This window comes from Myodes glareolus, chromosome X (genome assembly GCF_982192425.1).
Source record: "Myodes glareolus chromosome X, mMyoGla1.1, whole genome shotgun sequence".
NCBI classification, from domain to species: domain Eukaryota; kingdom Metazoa; phylum Chordata; class Mammalia; order Rodentia; family Cricetidae; genus Myodes; species Myodes glareolus.
In genome coordinates, this window is record NC_142053.1 from 140,576,995 (window position 1) to 140,601,162 (window position 24,168).

Genomic DNA, 24,168 nt, shown 5'->3' on the forward strand with positions numbered 1-24,168 from the left:
GAACCCGAGAGAACTGACAAGTGAGTCCCAATCAGGAAAGACATGCTTGTGAGCCATGGTGGAACAGCTTGGGTTTCTTCTGCTGATGAAAAACCTACCTTGAAGAGTAGTGAACAAGATACTAATAAGAACAGAGCTAGACATCAGAGCACACACACAAGAAACCGTAGAAAGGAAGGCCCATCATTGAGCACTGCTTGCACAGAGAGAAGAGGGTGAAAGAGAAGAGCTGAAACACATCGACTAGAGCTGCATGTGTTTGACCTAGGAAAGTTAGGGGAAGTGAAAGAAAAGGAAGAAAAAGTACACGTGGTAATTCCTGATGATGCTATGGGACAATGCTCTTGTACAGTGTAAAGATTTGTCACTCATATTAGTTTAATAAAATGCTGCTTGGCCAGGCAGGAAGTATAGGTGGGTCGACCAGACTAGAAGAATTCTAGGAAGAGGAATGGTTCAGTCTGCAGTTACCAGCCAGATGCAGAGAAAGCAAGATGAAAATACCTCACTGAGTAAGGCACTAAGCCACGTGGCTAAAGATAGACAAGGATTATGTGTTAATTTAAGTTGTAAGATCTAGTAAATAGTAAGCCTCAGCTAATAGGCCAACCAGTTTATAATTAATATAAGTGTCTGTGTGTTTCATTGGGACTGAATGGCTGCAGGGACAGAAACTTTCACCAACAATCCATAATTAGAAAAATCCCAAACCTGTAGTACTCCAAAATCCAAAATATTTATTTATTTATTTTAAGATAGTTTCTTCAGTGTAGCCCTGACTACACTGGAACTTCCACTGTAAACCAGACTGGCCTCAAACTCACAAAGATCCACCTATCTCTCTGTCTCCTGAGTCATGCTGGGATTAAAGGCATGTGCCACCACTGCCCAGCAAAATCCAAAATTTTAAAATCATCCATTCAGTGCTCAAAAAGCTATAGATTATGGAACATTTCAGATTTGAGGTTTGTGGATTAGGTATGGTAAACCAGTAAAGCATACACAAATATTAGCTGATATACATAATGTCAAGATCAGAAATGCTTTCTGCTCTCAAATACTTTAGGGACAATAGAGGCTCAAGGAATTAAATGAGGAGAGAAGATGGTGGTTGACTGAAGTCAGGTAGAATGTGTTATTATAGTCTCGGTGGAAAACAGGGAGTTGACATGATCACAATGTCTAAGATTCTTTTTCTTCCTGTCACCTGATTGTTTCAGCTTTTCATGAGTTGGCTGTTATCTACTAATACTGCTCATCTTTTGCAAGAGACTATAATTAATAGTTAGTGGTTTGCTCATAAAATCTGTAGCTCTATTCAAATTTGACTGTGTATTAACTTGAAATTGTCTTAAAATATCACAAATCATTATTTACCTACCTATCAAAGATAAAGGTGAAAAATAATTTTATACCCAGATGACATGGAAGAAATTCAGTCTTGGTGTAAACCACATCATCCACTTTTATGTGTTTTAATGACATCATTAACTTCTCTGAAATGTTTTATTTTTCCACTTCCATGTATGAGTATGCATGTGTCTATGAAACTTGTTTGAATGGTAAGTGTTGTTCCATTTAAGAGGTCATTTCCCCTTGAGTTCTTTTCGTCTTTCTTTTCATGTTCTCTATGAACTTATTAAAGTAATTTGTTACATTGAACAATTGTTTTCAATTTTCTTGAAGTTTTGAAAGCATTTCTTATGACCCATGTACAAAAAAAAACCCCTTGTCCCCATTTTGTTTACTTCAGAGCACTGAAGATCTGATCTAGCACATCCTTGTATTACCTGCAGCCACAGTTTCCTGGTTTCTAGGTCAATGGTTCTGCTGCTGGGGTGCTGTTTTTATGCCTATCTTGCTTTGATGTTTGTAAGAGTCTTTTCTACATCCTTTAAGCCCCTACTATAGTAGAGAGATCTCTTCTCTTATATTTTGCTTGGATGGTGAATTTGCCTGATTTCCAAATACAATCCCACCCCACCACTTTTCAATTTAGAAAAGGAATTCTTGGGAACTGGAGGTATGGCTCTATGGCACAGCATATCCTTAGCATGCACCAAGTATTAGATTCTATCCCCCACCACTCCCCTCAGAAAAAAAGAAGGAATAAAAAAGAAAGAGTATGACGAATGATTTGCTATTCTTTTATTTCCATTGGTCGCTTCTATTTTTACCTCCATCTCTGCTTTCTTCATTGGTTAAGTGCATTTAAGCTATGTTTCTGAAGCCAATTCCCTGATATACTGTCACATTTCCTCTATTGTCCAGTTTCCCATTAGCACCAACTTTTTAGTTAGTTTTTAATTAAAAATATGTTCTTTTTAGGCTTTAAGAAGTCTTTTCCTTATTTTGGTATGTTTGCTTCTCAAAATGGTCAGTTCTTGCTGAGACTGTGATGCATTTGATTATGAACACAAACACACACCAAATTTTTATCCAACAAATCACTTTAGCATCTGTATGAGAATAGAATCCCAGACTCAGTTTTTGTTGCATTTACAACTTTACAAGGAGGTCTATAGAATAGTCTAGGTGCTCAAGGTTCACAAAATCCCATGGACTCTATCATAGATGGTGTGTGTGTGTGTGTGTGTGTGTGTGTGTGTGTGTGTGCGGATATGTGTGTATGTCTATATGTGAATACACAGTTGGGAGTAGTTAAGGAAAGGAAGAACTCAATCAACCTGATCTAAAAAGGGAGATATGCTTTTATCTTTTAACACCAGAACACATGTACATATAAATGTACAAAGGCACACATGCACACTTACATTTTTAAGTATCAATAGAAACATTTCTTAAAATTTTCCTCACAGCCAGTTTTATGATTTGAGTCTTTGATGAAGACTCCGATATTCAGAGAAGGCAGCACTAGGCTTCAGACTTGTTTATTTGCATCAGAAGTCACAGATACAATGGAGACTAACCACCTGCATTTTCCGGGAAGTTTTTAAATTTTGCAATATTATAAGAAATAACTTGGGTTGGAGAGATGGCTCAGAGGTTAAAAGCACTGACAGCTCTTCCAGAGGTCCTGAGTTCAATTCCCAGAAACCACATGATGGCTCACAACCATCTATAATGAGATCTGGTGACCTCTTCTTGTACACAGGCATACATGGAGGCAGACTGTTGTATATATAATAAATAAATCTTTTAAAAAGAAATAACTTTTAGTCAAGATAACCTAATAAGAACTTGTTCCTGACTTGTTTTCAACACAACACATTACATTAAAGACTCTGTAATTAACCATAGCATGTAACCACAAAAAGTGTCAGTCCTAAATATAGTAGTTTTAAAAAATAACAGAAAACTTTCATATGCCAATAACATCCTCTCAAAGGCATGCACGGCTCTATATTAAACATAAAAAAGATGCTTATCTATTATGTATTTACATTTTTATTTATAAAAAGAAGTAAATGGTCTGGTGAGATGACCCAGCAGGTGGAAGTACTTACTATGCAAGCCTGACAACCTGGGTTCACTCTTTAGATCACACAGTAGGGGAGAACCAGCTCCTGAAACTTGTCCTCTGAACTGCATATTCATGCCATGGCACATTTACACCCAGGCTTGCACACATGTACACACACATGTACACACACATGCACCCATGTACACACTCACGCACACACACAATAATAATAGACTCAGTACATTTCCCTAGCTAACTTGTCTCTGCTCCCTGAGTACTGGTATTAAAGGCTTGCACCACTGTGCCCAGTCACAATAATAATTTTTATTAAAAAGTAAAGAAAAATGACAGCATGAGTCAATTAAAATAAAACAAAATGGGGAATCTGGTTGTCAGTCATAGCATTAACTTCTTTTCCATTTCAGAGTCTAACTTTATTCCTAGGAGTAAGCAGCTTTGGCAAATACTGCCCCCTAGTTCTTCCCAGGTCACAAAACTGTCACCCACAGTCTTCTATTTGCACAAATTTATTTGTTGCAACAGTGACTAGCTATAACCATAGTTGTGTGATCACAAATCCACTGCAGCGGCAAACTGAACCTGCAGAGCACTAGCAGGAGTGTGCCTGGTGGCTTGGGTGTGTATGGGTGGTGGTGGTGAACTTTGTCTACAGTCAGTTTCAATTTTCTGTGATATATATGATCATTTCACTCAGTATTTCACTCTGCTTGTATCTGTGCCCTTGCCTGTGTGTGGCATCCTAACTTCTAAAGGGGCCCAATTTTGTTCCTTCACCTTGACAATGGAATTGGTCACGGGACAAATTTTAGCCAATAGAAGAATGTAGAACCCAAAGTGTACTTGAGTCTTTAAGAAGACATCTATGTTTCCCATTCTCTGATGTCACTTTTGGCATCATGACAAGAATACATGTCCATTAACCTGTTGCTCCTCAGAGGAGAATGACAAAAAAAAGGGATTCACAGCAGGACCTGGCTACAGCCATCTTGAGCATAACTAATATGACTGCCTCTGAGCAATCCTAGTCTGTTTTCTCCACATAGTTTCCCAGCACACTATAAATAGACACAATCATTAGAGTGGTATGAGGAGCTTTACGACTCAGACTGAGGCACCACAAAAATGCCTGACATCCATGACAGGAGCTTGAGATAAACCAGGTACATTCTGGTTTGCATGAAGTCGCTTTTGTCATGGCCATTTTATAAGCCCCCTCCTACTAACTCGTAACGCAGGGATCTACCTGTCATGCTGCTGCCGAAGACGTCTTCCTGCACACGACTCCCCCCCCACCCAATAATTTGCACTTGGCAATCCTGGATATGTTTTTCTCTTTCTTTAGTCTCATGGAATCCTGCAATTGGGTCTCATACATTGGGACCATATGAAACAAAGTGATATTTGCTGGATCTAGAGCAAACTACCTGACACCCAGCCAAGCCACAGACCTGTGAACTAAGAGAATACATATCTGGCACAACACTGATGATCTGAGACCACTTGTTACACACTAGAATTGTGGCTATGAATTATTGATTCAATCTACTCCACCCCACAGTCTATATTCTTCAACCACATGAAGCTGGGCCTCAGGAAATTGGGAAGCTAAGTTATGGATGCATGATGCTGCTGGCAGAAGTACTTGGATCAAACACCATTCTGGTAAGAAGCTATTGCTTTCTTCAAAGTAGTAAGATGAGAAAGAGCTAATTGGTGCTCATCTTTAAGTATCTAGCAGGCAAGCTACTAAAACAACCACTCGCCTACCACCTTCCTCTCTGTGAATCCTCAAGAATAATGTTATACTTGGATTCTGCATTAGGATTCTTTTTCCTCAATCATTTGACTTATTGTTGCTGTAAAAACCCCAGGCATCATGTAAGTACTGTCTTTCTCCTGTCAGTCTGCTTCCTAAGAAGTTCAGAGCCCAATCTATGGCTCACTGGTAGTTAACAACAGTGATTTTAGAGTCATAATAGACTTTGTGCATCAGCCAATTTCTGACTCCATTGTTGTTTCCTAGTTTCATTTTTTTTCTTCTGGGCCTTCTGCAAGAGCATCAAGTAGTCTTAACCCCTGAGTCATCTCTCCATCTTCTTTATTTTTATTACTTGCATATCTTTTCATGGTATAAAGTTGCCTAAATATTTAAAACACACTTTAAATTAATTTTTAAAGCAAAATAAGAGCTAGAGAAATGGCTCAATGGTTAAAAGCACTTGTTGCTGTTGTAGAGGATTTGTGTTCAGTTTTCAACACCCACATGGTAGCTCACAACCACTCATAACTTCAGTTCCAGAGATATGATGCCCTCTTCTGGCCTCCACAGCATCAGGCATGCACAAGGAATATGTATATGTATATATATATATATATATATACATATATATATATATATATACACACACACACATGTACATCCATGCAGGTAAATACTTATAATATGCACCTAAAATAAAAATAAATATCTCAAAATAAGACAAAATATAACTAAATCTAAAAATAAATACAATACAAACAAAAGTAGAAGGAGTATATACTTTAAAAGTATGAAAGGGCAACTTTAAAAAGAACCTTAGCTAGCATGATCAAATGTTAGCATAGGATGGAATTGCTAAACTCCATGGTATAAATGAATGTAATTCTATGTAGTATCCTTAACCCTTATGTCCTCTTCTCTGTTTTCTTACCTTCAAAATAGGTGATAATCATACCAGTTTTGTTGGAGTGTTATGTGGAATGATATACACAAAAATGTATAAGTATTTCCTACAGTGCTTGTTACACAGTAAAGAACTATTTATAAGTGTTAGCTACTTTTAGTAATAAGTGATAGAATGATTTGTCCTTCAACAAAGGTCAAAATAAGGGTAAGAATAGTGGTATACACCTGTAATTTCAGAATTTAGGAGACTGAGACAAAAATATAGCAAATTCTCGGCCAGCTTCAGCTACATAGTGAGACCTCATCTCAAAAAGAAAAGAAAGGAAAAGTGCCATTAGAGTATTCCCCTATTTAATATATTAATAAGAGTGTAACAAAGGCTAATGAGATGGCTCATTGGCTAAGGATAATTAATATGCAAGCATCTAGAATTGAATTCAAATCCTTAGCACTCATGTAAAAAGTCAGATATGGTTAAAACACAGTTGTAACCCCTGCATTGGGGTGTTGAAGACAAATAGATCCATCTTACAGGGCAGTCAAACCTAACCAAAATAATAAACTTCTGGTCTCAAGACAGTAAGACACACACAGAGAGAGAAAGAGAGAGAGAGAGAGAGAGAGAGAGAGAGAGAGAGAGAGAGAGAGAGAGAGAGAGAGGAAGACACAACGTCTTATTATGCTCTCCCATGGACATACATAGTTATGAACACCAGCACAGTGACATGCATACACTTCGCATGTGTGTGCACATGCGCATGCACACACACACACACACACACACATACACATACAGAGATAATTACAACTAGTAAGTGCATGGAAACAATTCAAACAATACCACTAGAGAGTTACCCACTACAAAATACTGTGTAAAAATCTAGATCTGAAGCCCGAAACAAGCAGTCTAAGACCACAGATGAGGTTGAAACTCTCAAAGACAGCATACTTAACTCTGAACCTCTCTCACTCACCATGTGAGTCTGTTATGCATAACTCATAGACAACCATGGATCAGCACAGCATTGTGAGGCATGCCTTCACACTCAGTACTTTTGAGTGCAAAATTTACTTGCATATAAGACAGTCGGGCAGATCCTGCCCTAAGGTGGCCCTCTTGTTCTAAATAGCCTCTTATTTTATACCCTCAATTTTACATCATAATTCTTGGTCTGAGGAACTACAAATTAGCATTTGCTTACTGTTTCAATTTGTAAAACTAGGTTGTACTCTAATTAAAGAGGGAAGCATGGGTGGCACTAACTGGGTCATTTGCTAGCAACTATGTGACCACATAGCTGCCTTGCTTTTAAATCACAGAAACTTCATTTAGAAAACAGATCATTAGCACATTGTAATTCTGGATAAAATAGTAGTTGCACTGTTAATGGTTTACCTACTCCCACAAGGACATAATCATGGAAAATAAAGAAATAAAATAAACAATATAAATGTATATGTTCATGTACAACCTAGCAAAAGAGCTGGTTCTTTTTCCACTCTTTAGAAACAAGAAAAACCCTATCTGCTTTGGCACAACATTATATGGTTTATTTATTCTAAAAGGTCAAGTATTTTTTCTACCATCCCATGAAACTCAATTTGATAAGAATGGATAGCCTTTTTAAAGGAAAGAAAAATATCTGAGAGTGATATGATTTTTAAATGTTGGTGCTCATTTTAATCACTACCAAGTCCACTTCAGCATCCATATTAATAATAATATGTTAGTCCCAAAGAATAATGTATCTAGTTAGTATTTTTCCAGATGTGATTTTAGAGGGTATTAGATATTGTGTATGGTAAAAATTATAGAGTAGGCAGCAGTTCAAACTCCTAGCTGAGCTTGAAAGAAAACAGAAATCGCCCCAGGTATCAAGGCAAAGGGGATTCTGACAGGCAGAGAGGATGTATGACATAACAGGTAGCAGCTAGGGCCAGATGTGGAACCAAATCCCCTGAATGTAAGAGTTTCTGTTTTAATGGTCACTTAGGCATGTGAGACAAGACCTTTGAGCATGGAGAATACCAATTTATATCTTCCACTTATGAAATCTGTGTAGAAAGCTAGAAGTACAAAAGACCACAACCAAAATCAAAGAAGGCTTAGAAGGATTAGTAAACTCTACCCGTTGACCTAGAAATCTAACAATGAAATATTTTTGGCTAAATCTGTGCATGTAAAATACATATGTACACACACACACACACACATATGAGTATGTACAGCTTTTAAATAGTATATATTTATATGTACTGAAAAATAACAACCTACTAGAAATCAAAGCTGTTAATTTGGCTATTTAGAATTTGGAGTACTAATTTATTTTTAATCACTACTGAGTAAAGCTTCATGGCAATAGATTAATAATAAAATTAAGATGAAATCTAACTGGTGTATAAGCCAGCTTAGAGAAGCAAACACAAAACCACTCTTAAAATTCTTCTTCTGGATAGTAAAATTAGGTGAGTTTGAGAAAATATAAGATTCGTATTGCAATAGCTGTCTTGAGGTTAGTCAAAAAGAGAATGATAAAAACAAAGATTGTCATTTTACAATGGAGAAATCTGGCAGACACTACCTCAATCATGTGACCAAGTTCAATATCGCCAGTAGTTGACACCAAGAAGTCTTTGACATATTGAAAATGAGAAAGCTTTATTTCTGTGGTATAATCTCAGTCCAACCATGAGAAAACACCACTCTATCCTAAACTGAAGGACATTAGTGTCAAAGTGCTATGTAGTCGTTTCCTCCAAATGTAAAACTCTCCATCTTTGGAAGGAAACTCATTAAGACACAGGATATTCACAAGGAGATAAAAACATCAGGAAGTCCTAAGGGATACATAAGTATCCCATCCTGTAGGTTAGTTAGCTCCTTAAGCCCAGGAAGTAAACAACCAAATGGCTTGAGGAAGCCCCTGACACAAACCAAGTCCCTCTGTTAGTGTTTATAAGCAGGAGCACTGCTGAAAGACCCGAGCTTCCAGGAAGCAGCAGAGAACAGGTGAATTTCCTGGAGGAGGCTTGAACTAATTAAACTACCTGCAAGTTACCATCTTTCATGAGCTGTCATCATGCTGGAGGCAGCATTGGTGATACAGCTGTTTGTGAGTCATTTCCGCCCCATAAGTAACTCCTTACCCATATTCCTGTAAGTAACCTACCCACTAAAGCTTTGGACGTCAGTGGTATATCTGCACTTTGGTCTGTTGTTGGATCCCTGTCTGAGGAGAGGAGACAGTTAGTTGTACACATTGTCATACAACATAATGCCATTAAAAAAAGGAAAGGCAGAAGAGTTGTTATAGCCAGCAGAATATTAAGAGTAAACCATGACTAAATACAGAGTGGGATCCTGGAAAGGCTCTTGGAACAGGAAAAAAAAGGCTTTAGTGGAGGGAAGAAAAGCGGTGATCTTCAAATAAGACTTCTGGTTTATAGTACTATCCCAAAGTGAATTTTCCTTGTTTTGATAATTATGCCACATAGGATGTTAACATTAGGGGAAGCCTGGGGTAGCCATACAGTATTTTGAAAACTTTTCTGTAAATCTACAATTAGTTCAAAGTAAAATGCTTTTTAAAAATTACTCTTTTAGAGCCAGCCCAAACAACAAAGAACTCCACAGTGGAAGAAGAAAGTAGTTTCAGATGAGCTCATAAAACATAAAAGGAAATAAACCTTCATGAGTAAGAGTCAGCAGAGGTAGTGGAAGAACTGGTAACCCCTAAGTGGGGACCAAAAGAAGGAAACTCCAGAATGGCCCCTAAAATTATGCTTGTAAACTTATCCAAAATGTAAGACACAGAGAAACCATAAGAAATTCATAGCTCAGTACTTGAGAGCACGTGCTGCTTTTTCAAAGGATCCTGGTCTGATTGCCAGCACTCAGTCCCAGGGCATCTGATGTAGTCTTCTGACTTTCTTGGATACTGCTTCTGTGTGATGCACAGACACATATGCAGGTAAAACACTCTACAGGTTAAATAAAAAAAAATCTTTAAAAAAAAAAACAAAGAAAAGCATAAGGTGTCACGCGAAAAAAAGGAAATATATATAGACTGATCATGATAGCAAATGGACAACAGACAGAATGGCGCTTAAGGACCTAGAAAGTATAGTCACGGAAACAGTGAAAGATTTCAGGAATATGGCAAGAGTGCAACACAGGAGGAAAAACTGTATGAATATATGCATGGCCAGAGAGAAATTAAGGCAATGGCAAAAGAGTGACAGCTTGAGAAGCAAAGAAAGAAAATAAACAAGAGAAGCTATTTGAAGAGATATATGATGTAGATTAAACGATTCTCAAGCCCAAGAATTGAAAATAGTTCTAAGTCAGGCATCGTGGCATGCACCTTTATTACAAGCACTCCAGAAGCAGAAGCAGATAGATCTCTCTGAGTTCAAAGCAAGCCTGGTTCACATAAGACAGTCAGGGAAACATAGTAAGACTGTCTCTCAAAATATAAAAAAAATGTAAAATAGGCCCAAGGTATACTCTAATTAAACTACAGAAAGCTAAAGACAGAAAAAGGCAACCAGAGAAAAGAGGGCAAATGGTGGCAAAGTAGCATTTGTGTGAATTAGTTTTAGACAAAACTCCATGGTACAGGACAAAAGATAATAGCACAACATCTTCTAAATCTCAAAGGAAAATAACTTTAAATCTAGAACTGCTCAAAGTTAAAAAGAGAAAAAGAAATGCATTTCAGAAAACAAGGGCTCCCAATATAATCAGTATCATAAAGCTGTATTTTCTAAGTAAATGCTATAAAAGGAAATCAAGAACTAAAAGCAAGCAAGTCTCATACACATTTATAACTTATAAGAATTTGTTTCCTTGATTGGCCAAGGTACTAGCGATTGATTATGATAAATGTTTTGCATATGAAAGTTAATGTAGTACATAAAAGAAAAATTAAAATCTTAAGTGTTTCCTTATAAAACATTAAAGATCAGTAAAAGTAAATATACAAGCTGGGTGTGATGGTATATGTCTATAATCTCAACACTCTGAAGGTTGAGGCAGTGGATTCACCAAGAGCTTAAGGCCAGTATAGTCTACACAGTGAGTTCTAAACCAGACTGGACTGAGTGATACCTTGTCTTTAAAAAGAAAAGTAATAACAAAAATAAAATTCCTGAAAAAAACACTATTCTGAATTGAACAATGAAAAAGATAAAAAAAAAGAAAGAGAGAGAGAGAAAGGAGGGAGGAAGGAAGTAATGAAGAAGGGAAAGAAGGAAGGAAGGAAGGAAAGTACATAGACCAATAAAAAAGAGTAGGTAGGAATGAATGAAATAAAGAACAAAGTTTTAAAAGAAGACAAGTTGAAATCTGGCTCTTCTAAAAAGCCAGTAAACAACAATCATAAAATTGATTTAAAAACAAGAAGCATAAATCAACAGTAACAGGTCTTAAAAATGATAACTGGAAGATTAGAATAAATGGAAGCTTCTGGAAGCTAATTTCCTAAATACCCTCAAGAAGAAATAAAAAGTTAAAATAAGATGTAACACACTGAGAGAGTGAATCATTAGGCAATCTACCCTGATTTGACAGACTACTTAGATAATCCTTCAAAGAACTGACAAATATCTACCTTTTACAAACTGCTCTAAGAAACCAAGAGTATATGTTCTGAAACTGACTTTACCAAGCTATTATAAAGCATTGTCATTTGAAATAGAAAAAAAACTGTACAAGAAAATAAAAATACAGGCCTCTCTCTTTTATGAACAAAGATATAAAAATCCTACATAAAATCTGCATCCACCAAAAGTCTATACAAGGCAAGCACTCAATAATGAAAAAAGTTTCTTACATACTGGATTGCAGGCATGAATAATTAAAATAGGAAATATTAAAACATATATATTGATTAGAAAGAAGAAAATCTGTCTTTATACTGTATATCATGTCTCAAATTAAAATCTAAGATAACCTACAGAATCCATGAACTCAAAAAAGAAAACAAAGACAAACAAGATAAGTATTTTACAATAGTATTCAAACACACCAAGAACAACCAGCTAGATAATCAAAGTTTAAAATAAATTTATAATAGCAGCAAAACTAAAATATTATAAAACAGATATACTATATTCATAAATGAAAAGTTTCCATTTCATAATGGCCCTAATTCTGTCCTCAAACTAATACACAAGTTCAACCCAAGTCATCAAAATTCAATTAACCTTTTTAGAAACATAGAAGAGGTTTTCATGAAATTGATAGCCAAAGTTAAAAATCTAGAAGAAAGATGTCTTGAAGAAAAAAATCCTTTGCTATACATCATCATGACTCATTATAGACTGTACCAACTGCCTTGATCTCTCCTCAGAGGTAGAAGGCAAGTCCCTATTGCTGAAGACACAACACACAAATAAATTGTAATAACGTTATAAGAGCTGATACACTGAATAGTATAAAATGAATACAAAATACCATGCTGAACAGAATAAGCCAAAAGAGTACATATTGTATATTTCCATTTATATAAAATTCTAAAATAAGAAAATTATCTAAAGAGAAAATATCAGAACAGTGGGTGTTTCTTGAATGGGATATGTGATCTGAGATTGACTAGAATGAGACATGTAGAACTTTCTGGAGTAATGATAATACTCTATTTCTTAGTAGGAAGTTGGGCAGGTACAAATATATGTACCTATCAAAGCTCACTAAATACACATTCAAATTTGTACATTTCACAAAACATGAATTTTATATCAAAGAAAATGATGTAATGATAATCATACAGAAATATTTAAAGAAAAGTAATCAATATCTGACTTCCTTTGAATTACACCAAAAATTAAATGAATTAAGATAAATGGACATAGTGATAACCTGCCTCCTAAATTCTTATCTTTATACTCCTATGGGAACCTCTCATCCATTATCTGAGAAGCATCTTTTTACAATTAAATGTGGATTAATGCAAAAACCCAGAGTTGGTCAACATACAGAAAATAAAAGACTATGGATTACTGGGGTCTAAATTGGACCTCTATATTACATCTCCTTCCCTTAAGTCTTATGGATCATTGCAGGCAAGGGGACAGAAATGTAAGATCCAGAAGGAGTAGACATCTACAGCAAAATAGTATTTATAAGACAGCACACATGAACTCATAATGGCTGGGGCCACATGCACAAGATCAAACTGCCAAACTCCCAATATGGACCAGAGAAGAGCTCCTGAAGTCTTACTCCTATATGAAGAGCTATTGGCAACTGATGGTTGCTTGGGTGAGAGAGAGTGAGTTTTCTTCAGGAATGTAGATCCTGAAAGGGCACCCATGCCACAGTAGATAGTCCTACACCCATGAATATGCAGGCAATGTTAATTGGACTCAGTGGGTATGAGAGATGCAGAGCAGGGAGAGGGTAAAAAGAGGAGGAGAAAGCACAGTTTGGAGGGAAAAGAGGGGAAGGGATGATAAATTAGGAACTAGAAATAAGGGAATCGGTGGGTTTAATCAGAACATATTATATACATGTATGAATATGAAATCCCCTATTTTTTGTTTTATTTCATTTTTCAATATGAACACACAGACATCCTCCCGCCTTTACATCTGGAGTGCTGAGGTTAAAGGCATGTGTCTCCACTGTCCTACTAAATACCCTATTCTTTTAGAATAAAATAATAGAAGCAAAAATTAAAATGAATTAAGATAATATGGGGGAAACCAGATGTCCTGACACTTCCCTTTAATCCCAGCACTTGGTGGCAGAGGCAGGACAATCCCTGAGTTTGAGGCCAGCCTGGTCACAGAGCAAGTTCCAGGACAGCAAGGGATACAAGGGCAGAGGCAGGACAATCCCTGAGTTTGAGGCCAGCCTGGTCACAGAGCAAGTTCCAGGACAGCAAGGGATACAAGGGCAGAGGCAGGACAATCCCTGAGTTTGAGGCCAGCCTGGTCACAGAGCAAGTTCCAGGACAGTAAGGGCTACACAGAGAAACCCTGTCAAGAGAAACAAACAAACAACAAACAAAAACAAGCAAACAAACAAATGAACCAAAAGAAAAGAAAAGAAATATATGGGAAAATGTTAGGTGAAAATACTTTGGGGGTTAATCTGATAAGAATTTGAAAATGAAGGGGGAAAAGGTAACCTATCTCAAAATTTAATTTTAAAACTCTAGAATTGTGGAATCATGCTCAATATAAAATAACCTGTCTTGTCAAAATTTGTGCATTTTTTTGTTGAACTAACATAAAAGACATAAAAGAGAGGTACAAAAATAAGTTCCCTTTTGTCACCTAGAACTCATTCCGTTTGAATTTTGATCCATATTAAAAAAAATATGATTTCAGGAAAGCACAAAGCAATGATGATTCTGATATGGAGACTGGCTGTTAAGAGCAAAGAACTGATAATTAAAAGGTAAAAAGCCCCTCTGTACTGTAATATAAGAAGTGTAATATAAGTAGCACATTAAGGTTATCTGATTCTCACAAGGTCCAAATGAGGAGCAGAAGGAGGAAGAACATGAGAAAGGAAATCAGGACCGCGAGGGGTGCCATCACCCACTGATACAAGGGGACTGATCTAATGAGAGTTCACCAAGGCCAGTTGGACTGGGACTGAACGAGCACGTGATCCAACCAGATTCTCTGAATGTGGCCGGATTCTCTGAATGTGGCTGGCCCGGAGTCTTTCTGAAAAGCCATTGACAATGACACTGGGACTTGTTTCCTCTGCATTTCCTCTGGATTTTTGGGATCCAGTCTGTTTGGATACTCTCCTTCCTGGACCTGGAGGGAGGGGGGAGGAACTTGAACTTCCCACAGGGCAGGAAACCCTGACTGCTCTTAGGAATGGAGAGGGAGGAGGAGAGGGAGTGGGAGGAATGGGAGGGTGTTGGGAGGAGGGGCGGAAATGGAAACTTTTATAATTTAATAAACTTTGAAAAAAAAGGAAGAATAAAGCAAGATAAAAGAAAAAAAGAGGATGATGGACAGATTCAAAGAGGAAATAAAAGATTCCCTTAAAGAAATGGAGGAAAAGGAAAACAAAAGAAATTGGAAGAAACCAACAAATCTCTTAAAGAAAACAAAGAAAAAATAATCAAATATGTGAAGCAAAGAGTTGAAACACTTCAAGACTTGAAAACTGAAATAAACGCAATGAAGAAAACACCAAAAGGGGGAATTCTAGATAAGGAAAATCCATTTAAACAAATGCGAACAACAGATGCACACATAACTAACAAAATAGAAGAGGTAGAAGGAAGAATATGAGGAGTTGAAGGTACTAATAAAGAAATAGATTCATTGGTCAAAGAAAATTTTAAATTCAACAAATATTTAACACAAAACATCCAGGAAATCTGGAACATCATGAAAAATTCAAACCTAAGAATAACAGGGATAGAAAAAAAAGATTATCTGATTCTACTCAATAATCAGAGGAGAACATTGACCAGAAAAATTTGTACCTAGCTCTGTGATTCTGAAACCCCGAACTTTCGATCATAGTAGTCTGTCAGCATCTACCATTAGTAATCTCTGGAAACTGTAAATAAGAAATCATCTCTTGTTGTTCTAATTTCCTAGCATTATGCAGCTGTTTACTACTGTAGCTTTACTCAACCATCCCTGGCATACTAATAATTTCTCCTAGCACTTGGAGGCAGAAGCACAGGATTCTTTAAGTTAAAGGCCACCCTGGCCTACATATCTATTTCTATGCCAGCCAGGGCTACATAGTAAGACCTTGGCTCAAAAGAGCAATAGCCTTAAAGTGTGCAAGGGGGTGAACATAATCAAAATATATTGTGTTCATGTATGATATCAAGAAACTAAAAAACAACCAAGTCTAAAGAGAACTGCTGACACCTGATTACTGTATAATGCCTATTTCCCAATGGGTCTCAGATAAATAGATTCTGGTCTCTATTTTTATGTTCTTCTAATTTTAAAGTATTAAAAATAGCCAGCAAACAAAAACATAGTGGAAGGCTTTGTGTCCTATTTAGTTAGTATGTCCAAACAGAATTCTCAAGCACTGAAACAAGGTATTTCATTGTTTTGTGTAGTCTAGTTTATCCCCTAATGTTAACATACATTTGTATTGCCTGTTTAGCTCATGTTGGCTTGGATTTTTCAATCCTTGCAGTGTGTGTGGCAATGAGCAAGATAACGTCTCTGTAGTTTTTAATTTATCCAGCTGCTAAAGTATAACTGAAAATAAAATTATAGTTATATAATATGCACTGTGAAATGATTTAAATGAAGCTAATTAATAATCCACTACTTCACAGTTACCTGTGTACATGTGTGCATACATACATATGTGTGTGTGTATGTGTGTGTGTGTGTGTGCTTGCATGTGGTGAGACTATTTGAAATCTTCTCAGCAGTTTTCAAGGACATAATAGATTATGATTCATTATAGTCACCATGCTATACAACAGATCTCCAGAATTTACTCATTCAACTAAAACTTTGGACAATGGGTAGCCTTTTAAGTAACCTTTCTACATTTAGGGAAATTCCCACATCATATTTCCTGTCATAAGCAACATTCAATTCAGAGCTCAGTTTTCCAGCCTTCTAAGCAATTGGAAGTGTGCAGATGATCCATATTGTACCAATCAAGAAGCTTACAAAATATTTGGCTCATATGAAAAACCAGCTCGGTGCAAGCACCACTTTGTGTTAGAGGGGGCTGATTCTTAGGATTAACAAAGAAGTCAAGGTAGTGAAAAGTAGCATGGTAAAATCTACTTCTTGGCAGGAATGCAAAGTGTAGCAATGACTTATGGGTGGTATCAGTAGTAATAGGTCATTTTTTTTTTTTTTTTGGTTTTTCGAGACAGGGTTTCTCTGTAGCTTTGGAGCCTGTCCTGGATCTAGCTCATGTAGACCAGGCTGGCCTCGAACTCACAAAGACCCAGCATCTTTTAAATAAATTTTCCTTTTATTTAACTGGCCAGAGAAGAGTTTGCTTTATAAAAGTAAGCCCTCACCAATTCAAACACCACCATCAGGCAATGACAGAATTAAATCAAATATCTTCAACTTTTCAATTCCCAAGCCAGCATTCTTTCTGCCCTACCACACTTACATTTTATGCTTTCAGGAAGGTTTGAAATATTATTTTCAAAAATGCATCCCAAAGTCTCCATCTCAAAGATATCTTATAAATTAAGGACAAATTACCTAATTCAAAACAGCTCATATTTACTTGCATCGACTAGTGGCTTCCTTTAAAGATTATTAGTTCACAGTAAAACCAATAGTAAGTATCTAGTCATAGTGGCACATGCCTGTAATCTATTCTGCACTGGGGCATGGGAGGCGGGATGAGGCAGAAAGATCATAAAGTCAAGGCTACCCTGAGCTCCACAGAAAGACCATATCTCAAATGGAGAAAAAAAGCGACAGCTCATGGGATATGAGAGCTTGCTATGAATGCATAACAACCTGAGTTCAAATTCCCAATGCCTATGAAAATAGCCAGATGTAGTTGCTCCCATGCCTGTAACTCCAGTTCTGTGGAGGATAGAGACCAGAGGATTCTTGAGACTTGCTGTCTTCCAGCCTAGCTCCAGGTTTAGTAAAATACTATAAATAAATAATAAATAAGCAAACAAATAAGAAGTGTTAGAGGAGGCCATCCAATGTCCTCTTCTGGCCTTTGCACAAACAGTGGCATACACACATGCACATGTACTCAAGTACCACACACACAGCATTTAAATACAACACACACATACATGTACCCTAAAGCATGAAATAACCTAAAACTAATGCAATCAAACTAGTCTAAATAAAAATAGAGCAAAAGCTAATAAAGGGAAACATAACTGTCTTAGAAAATCAGGTTGAAATCACTGCGATATTCAAAACACTACATTTACAATCTATTTCCTTGAAGTAAAAGACACTAAGAGAGTAGACTGTAATAATATTACCCACCTTACATCCACAAATGTTTATGTTCAATATTTTCTACCTTTTTGAACTAAAAATTTTTTAAGATTTCCATTTTAACCTCGCTTAAGAATGTTTTGAATGAGTTGGGCGGTGGTGGCACACACCATTAATCCCAGCACTTAAGAGGCAGAGGTCGGCAGATCTTGGTAAATTTAGTGCTAGCCTGGTCTACAGAGAGAGTTCCAGATTATTTCACAGAGAAACCCTGTCTAAAAAATGTTTTGAATAAGGCCACCATGAGTAAAAGGACTGTTTACTGAAATACTGAAAAGATTATACAGTTTATAGAGTACTGCCTTTATCAGAACAACAGTCACAATTATGAGAATGAAATAAGAATGAAGGTTTTCACTGTGTTAAATATCTACCATGAAATAGTTGGTGGGCTACAATAAGAACTTTTCAAACAGTAACAAATCTATTAATAATCATAAGAGTTTTATGCAGTGGGTATTGCTATACCTATTTTATAGATGAAAAATATTTAGTAATGTACCCAAGGCCACCAGGCTTGTAAATGAAAGAGCTTAACTTTGGATATGGGCCTGGCAAGTCCAAAGTCAGCGGTCTAGTCTATTTATAGCACACTACCTCCCGCAGGATATAAGTGAGAGCATTATTCAGTTTTATAAGTGAGAACATTTACTCAAGGCTCTAGATCTTAGAAGAATTTGATTATACAATGTTCACAAAAGAACCACTGACCTTTCAGTCAATAATGAGAGTCTAAGGAAGAGCTGTGGAATAATTTCCTGCATTTACTGAGGCCTCATATACCCGGTTCTTAAGGGATCTGGGAAGACACAGGAGGAACTGGCTCGGACTCTGCACTTGGACAGTTGTCATCTAAGTAGTGAGAAAACAGTAGCATGCACAGTATCAAAAATCTATACAGCTACAAAGTATCAGGAGTCATCTCTGATGGCTAGTTAGCACAGTGCTCAGAGAGGTAGCCAGGAGAAATGAGCTGCACGTTCCCTGGTAGAGAGCTCTTACTGCTGCTGCCACCTGTGCTTGGGAGTGTTGAGGCCACTCTGGAAAGGTTCCCCCTGCCTGTGTTCCAAAGTAAATGAAATTCTATGCCTGTTAAGCCTAAACCTGCCCCTGCATACTACTGATATCTGCCCTCCCTCTGAAAATGGCCCACTGTACTATCTTGGACAACAATCAGTAGCTGTTACAGGTGAATCTCTCAGAGAATAAAGGGCCACAGAGAAACAGGTCCAGTGTAGAAGCATAATTGATGATTTCCATAGGGCAAAAGAGAAATGCTCACCACTTAAAGAAAAAAAAAGAGAACCATGGGACTCAAGAGATGATTCAGCCATTAAGAGTACTGAGAGCGCTTGCAAAGGACCCAGGTTCAATTCCCAGAATCCACACGGCAACTAACAAACACCTGTAACTACGGTTCCAGGGGATTGACTTCCTAGACCACCAAACATACATATAGTGCATATACATACATGCAGGCAAAACACTCATACATGTAAAATAAACTAAACCTAAAAAAAATCTTTTTAAAAGAGATTATTACCTATGACTTCCTGACCTGTCCCCACATGCCATCACATCTATACTGACAAATTAAAAGACAAATTCTTAGGGAGGCCTCCATCTGAGTCCACAATCAATCATGGTGTGAGGCATAGTTTATTAGCTCCTGAACCCAAGGTTTTCTTGGGAAGAAGAAAAGAAAACAATACAACAGGTATGGGCCCTAAGGTCTCAGGTACATAGTAGGTAGGCCTCTATTTCAGAGTACTGGAGTCATATAAATGAAGCCTAGAAGTTTCTATTATGCATGAACCAGAAAAGGGAAATTTAACAAGTTCATTGTAAACCTACGGTATAAGAGTTTCAGGATGTCAGAGTATATAAAGAACCGTAGAAATCAAAGTATGGATGTAAGAGGAGATGTAAGGAGGTTGCTTTTCTGGTGAGGGATAGGTCTAAGTGTCCCTGCCATCATTAAGCCAGAGACATATGGCCCTTCCATGATGTCAATTATTTATCTGTCTTCAGAAAGCTTTAGACTTAACATTGACAGAGAAATGGAATCATTCATTAAATTATTCAGTAAACATCTATTGTACTTGGCAGAGCTATGGAAAAAGAAAATCAAATAAGGAACAGCAGGGATCTCCCAGTACAAAGAAAAATTAAAGCAGTTCAGTACTTCTATTAGCCCACATTAAGTACTCAATAAATGGTGGCTTCTAAAAAAATTTATGCTAACAAGCTGTAAATAAAGCGGTAGGCAAGGAACAGACTGTGACCAAAATCACATGATACACTGAGTGTCTAGGATTTGTCCCAGAGATAATAGGGAGTTAAGCAAGCTTTAAAGAGAGGAATGACCTAATCAGATCTGAAGAGGATGACTTGGGAAAACTTTGCAGAATGGAACTTTTAAATGGAAGATCACTTTCTCAGTTTTCCAAACTTCAGGACAATGATAGGATTTTAGGTAGAAAGTAAGGAACCTTTCTAGAGGGTAAGAAATGCAATTCCAGGGGCTGGAGAGATGGCTCAGTGGTTAAGAGCATTGCCTGCTCTTCCAAAGGTCCTGAGTTTGATTCCCGGCAACCACATGGTGACTCACAACCATCTGTGGTGAGGTCTGGTGTCCTCTTCTGGCCTGCAGACATACACACAGACAGAATATTGTATACATAATGAATAAATATCTAGATAGATAGATAGATAGATAGATAGATAGATAGATAAGAAATGCAATTCCAAAGATGAGGGGGAAACACAGGGATTAGATGGAGAAAAGACACCAGGAAGATCCCTCGCTTGGCCCTACAACACATAATGTTACCTTTACTAGAATATAGTCCTCAGGTACAATTTAATGGAGAAGATTAAAGTCACGGGGTTGTAGAGACGCCTGGGTGGTCAAGAGTACTTACTGCTCTTGTAGAAGACATGGGTTCAGTTCCCAGCACAACAAGTCAGCTTACAACTTCCTGTAAGTACAGTTATAGGGGACCCTATGCCCTTTTCTGGCTTCCACAGGCTCCTGCATGCTACGTGGTATACATAATCTCCTCTCTCTCTCTCTCTCTCTCTCTCTCTCTCTCTCTCTCTCTCTCTCTCTCACACACACACACACACACACACACACACACACACACAAAGAAAGAAATAAACAAATAAATAAATTTATATTTTTTAAAAAGGTTCTCTGCAGATGCCTAAGGAACATCCAATAGCAGAAGGTCCAAAGATACTCCTATTTCAAAGTCTGAACACTTCAAGAGACCAATAAGTTTGAGAAATTAATTAACACGTAGATGTCAACTAGAACATCTCTATGTCAGAAGCAAAGTAGTCACGACTAGAGAAAAGGTGGCCAATTAACATTTATAAATTTCTTACTATTTGCTCAACACTATGACAAATGCCATGGCTAAAGTAGAAGGCAAGAAACCAAAGGTTCCTACTTTTCATGAGGTTAGCTAAAATAGAAAGGATCCAGAATATATACAAATACATACACACATAAAAAATACTAGCTAGTAGAAGCATGGAGTAAAACATTAAAATGTTTGATATGAAATGACTGGCTATGGAGTTCCTTTGTCATTACCCAGACTGGGATATGGAAAGCAAAAGAGCATACTGATGAAGATGGGCAGGGACCTACACTTGCAAACCAAGTACTGATGGAAGAGGTCCACGCCCAGGAACTCAGTGTGGAACCTAAAGATATAACCTGGACCAGAACATATTGACTCCCAATCTATGCTCTAATTTGGAAACTGTTGTGGTTTAGATGCAATATTCTCCATGTTGGAAGTTTGATTCCTTTCCAAGTGCAATGATGTGAGAGGTAGTAAGAATCTTTAAAAGATGAGGCCTAATAGGAGGTGGTCAGGTCATTGAAGGCACAGCCTGAGGAAGAGAGGGATATGGTTTTCATGGATTTCTCATGAGCTCTTTTAAGGAGATTGTTTCTTTAAAAGAAGACCAGCTTCCCTACTGTCTTACATGTGTTTCTATGCCCTCTGTCATACCAACGGCTTACCAGAGTAGAGCTGATACTGAGGCTATGACCTTGAACCTCAAAAGCTAGGAGCTAACTAAATCTCCTTTCTTCATATATTACTCAGCATCAGGTATTATATTGTTGCAATGGAAAACTGACTAATATAAGGATCATGCAGCCACCTCCAAACTAGACCATCCAGAAATAATCCTAGTGGCTCATGCCATTCAGTGACTATGTCTAAATCAAACTTAGCACTGGAAGCCCAGGGATACTGTAGTGTACAAGATTATCAAGGTTCTTACCCTCAAAAAGTTTACATCTTCTATTAGAATAAAAAACACCCAAGTACACATACATCATCACTCCTCCAAGTAAACAATTCTCTAAGTAAAACAATTACAAACTGTGTTATATGCTGTGAAGAAATATAAGCAAAGGTCTAAGAATAACAGCGGGTATTTTACTTAGGGTTGTTGGACAGAAACAAATACTCTGGTAATAAAATTTTCCCTGGAAAGGAAAGTGGTAAGGTCCTTCCAGGCAGAGAGAACTGTGTGTATAGACTTGGAAGCAGGGAAGAACTTGATATGTTTGAAAAATTAAAAGGTAACCAGTGGGGCCAACAGACGGGGCTAGAGAAAAAGAAGTGATGGCATGGAATATAAAAATAATAGGCCTTGCCAGCCTGTTTTATAGACAATATTTTTAATTAATGGATTTGTTCGTTTTGGTTTTTTGACATAGAATTTCTCTGTGTTGCTGCGGCTGTCCTGGAACACACTCTGTAGACCAGACTAGCCTTGAACTTACAGAGATCCACCTCCTTCTGCCCCACAAGTGCTAGAATTAAGGGTGTGTGCCACCACTACCTGGCTAATGAGTGGATTTGGTAGTGTTTTTACCATATTTCACCCTTTCTGCATTGTGTATTTATGAAGAAGCCAGCACGATGGCCACTAACCACACCATGCACTCTAGCTAAAACTCCAGTCGGTTATGAGGAAACCTGACTTATACTTCAGGCCTAGAACCAATCCCTAACCCTTCTTGGACAAACAAAAAGGAAACCCTCTTGTGGGGCCCATAGAAGTGGGTCTGCTTTACCTTGACTGGAGGTCAGAGAGCTTAAGCCTACTCCTGCTCTTTCAAAGTCATTGACAGAAGTCTGACTTAAGGAGCAGCTACAAACAACATCCCTCGACCTCGGGTGTGGTTACTTGGTGTTTGGATATTAAGATGGCCCACGGAGGTGGATCTGTTCCACCTTGGTCATCAAACCTATTCTTGTTCCTACAAGGATAAGACAGGAGATTTGACCCAGGGAGTGGCTGCCTACAGGAAACTTGGTCTAAGGTGTAGTCGCTGCATGTCATGTCTAAAACATCAGAATGCTTAACTCAGGAAATAGTGGCTTGATGTCTCAAGTATTGAAGCAGGTGATTGTTCTGTTTGTCCTTTGTATCATGTTAAAACAGTCTTTTCCCTTCTCCAATTTTTGGATTGGGGTGTATAAGCATATGGAAAATAAACACAGGCATATTCAGTATTCACTGGATAGCCCTCCCAGTTCTAATTAATAAAATAAAATAAACAGTCCCATTGCTGCAGTCAAGGCAAGCCACTGAAAAGTTTTTCAGGTCTGTGGTAACCTGAGGCTGGATTTCATGCTATGGAATGTCTGGGATGTAGAGGCTGGTGAGTTTTTTGTTGGTGGTGGTTGTTTCTTGTAAGCCCACAGTACCTGGTAGCTGTCATTCTAATCATACAGTGTGGTGTTCCCTTATCACATCTACAATTAGGGTGAGGCCTCTATTTGCAGACCAATTTCTCTTCCTTGGAAATTCTTCCTGGCCAAAGTACTTCCCAAAAGGCCCTGTGAACTTGCTAAAATATTTCCAATAGTCTTTTGAGAGTACTAGGAGGACCAATGCTTTCGTAAAAGGACACAAAATAATAAAAACAAAAGTACTCCCTCATTTCTGAAGGAAATTTCTTGTTTTCTCCTCCAGTGTTTCCCATTAGTGCATGGACTGAGGAACTGTCTTCGTCTTTGCTTTGTCTCTGTTTCTATTCCAAAGCACCAGGACCATATGC

The 24,168-nt window shown here is 37.6% G+C and overlaps 1 protein-coding gene across 2 annotated transcripts in view; it reads right to left on the minus strand.

The window, feature by feature from the left end:
• The window catches only part of Efhc2 (EF-hand domain containing 2), a 175,137-nt gene that overhangs the window by 38,178 nt on the left and 112,791 nt on the right, over window positions 1-24,168 (minus strand). The window lies entirely within an intron of this gene.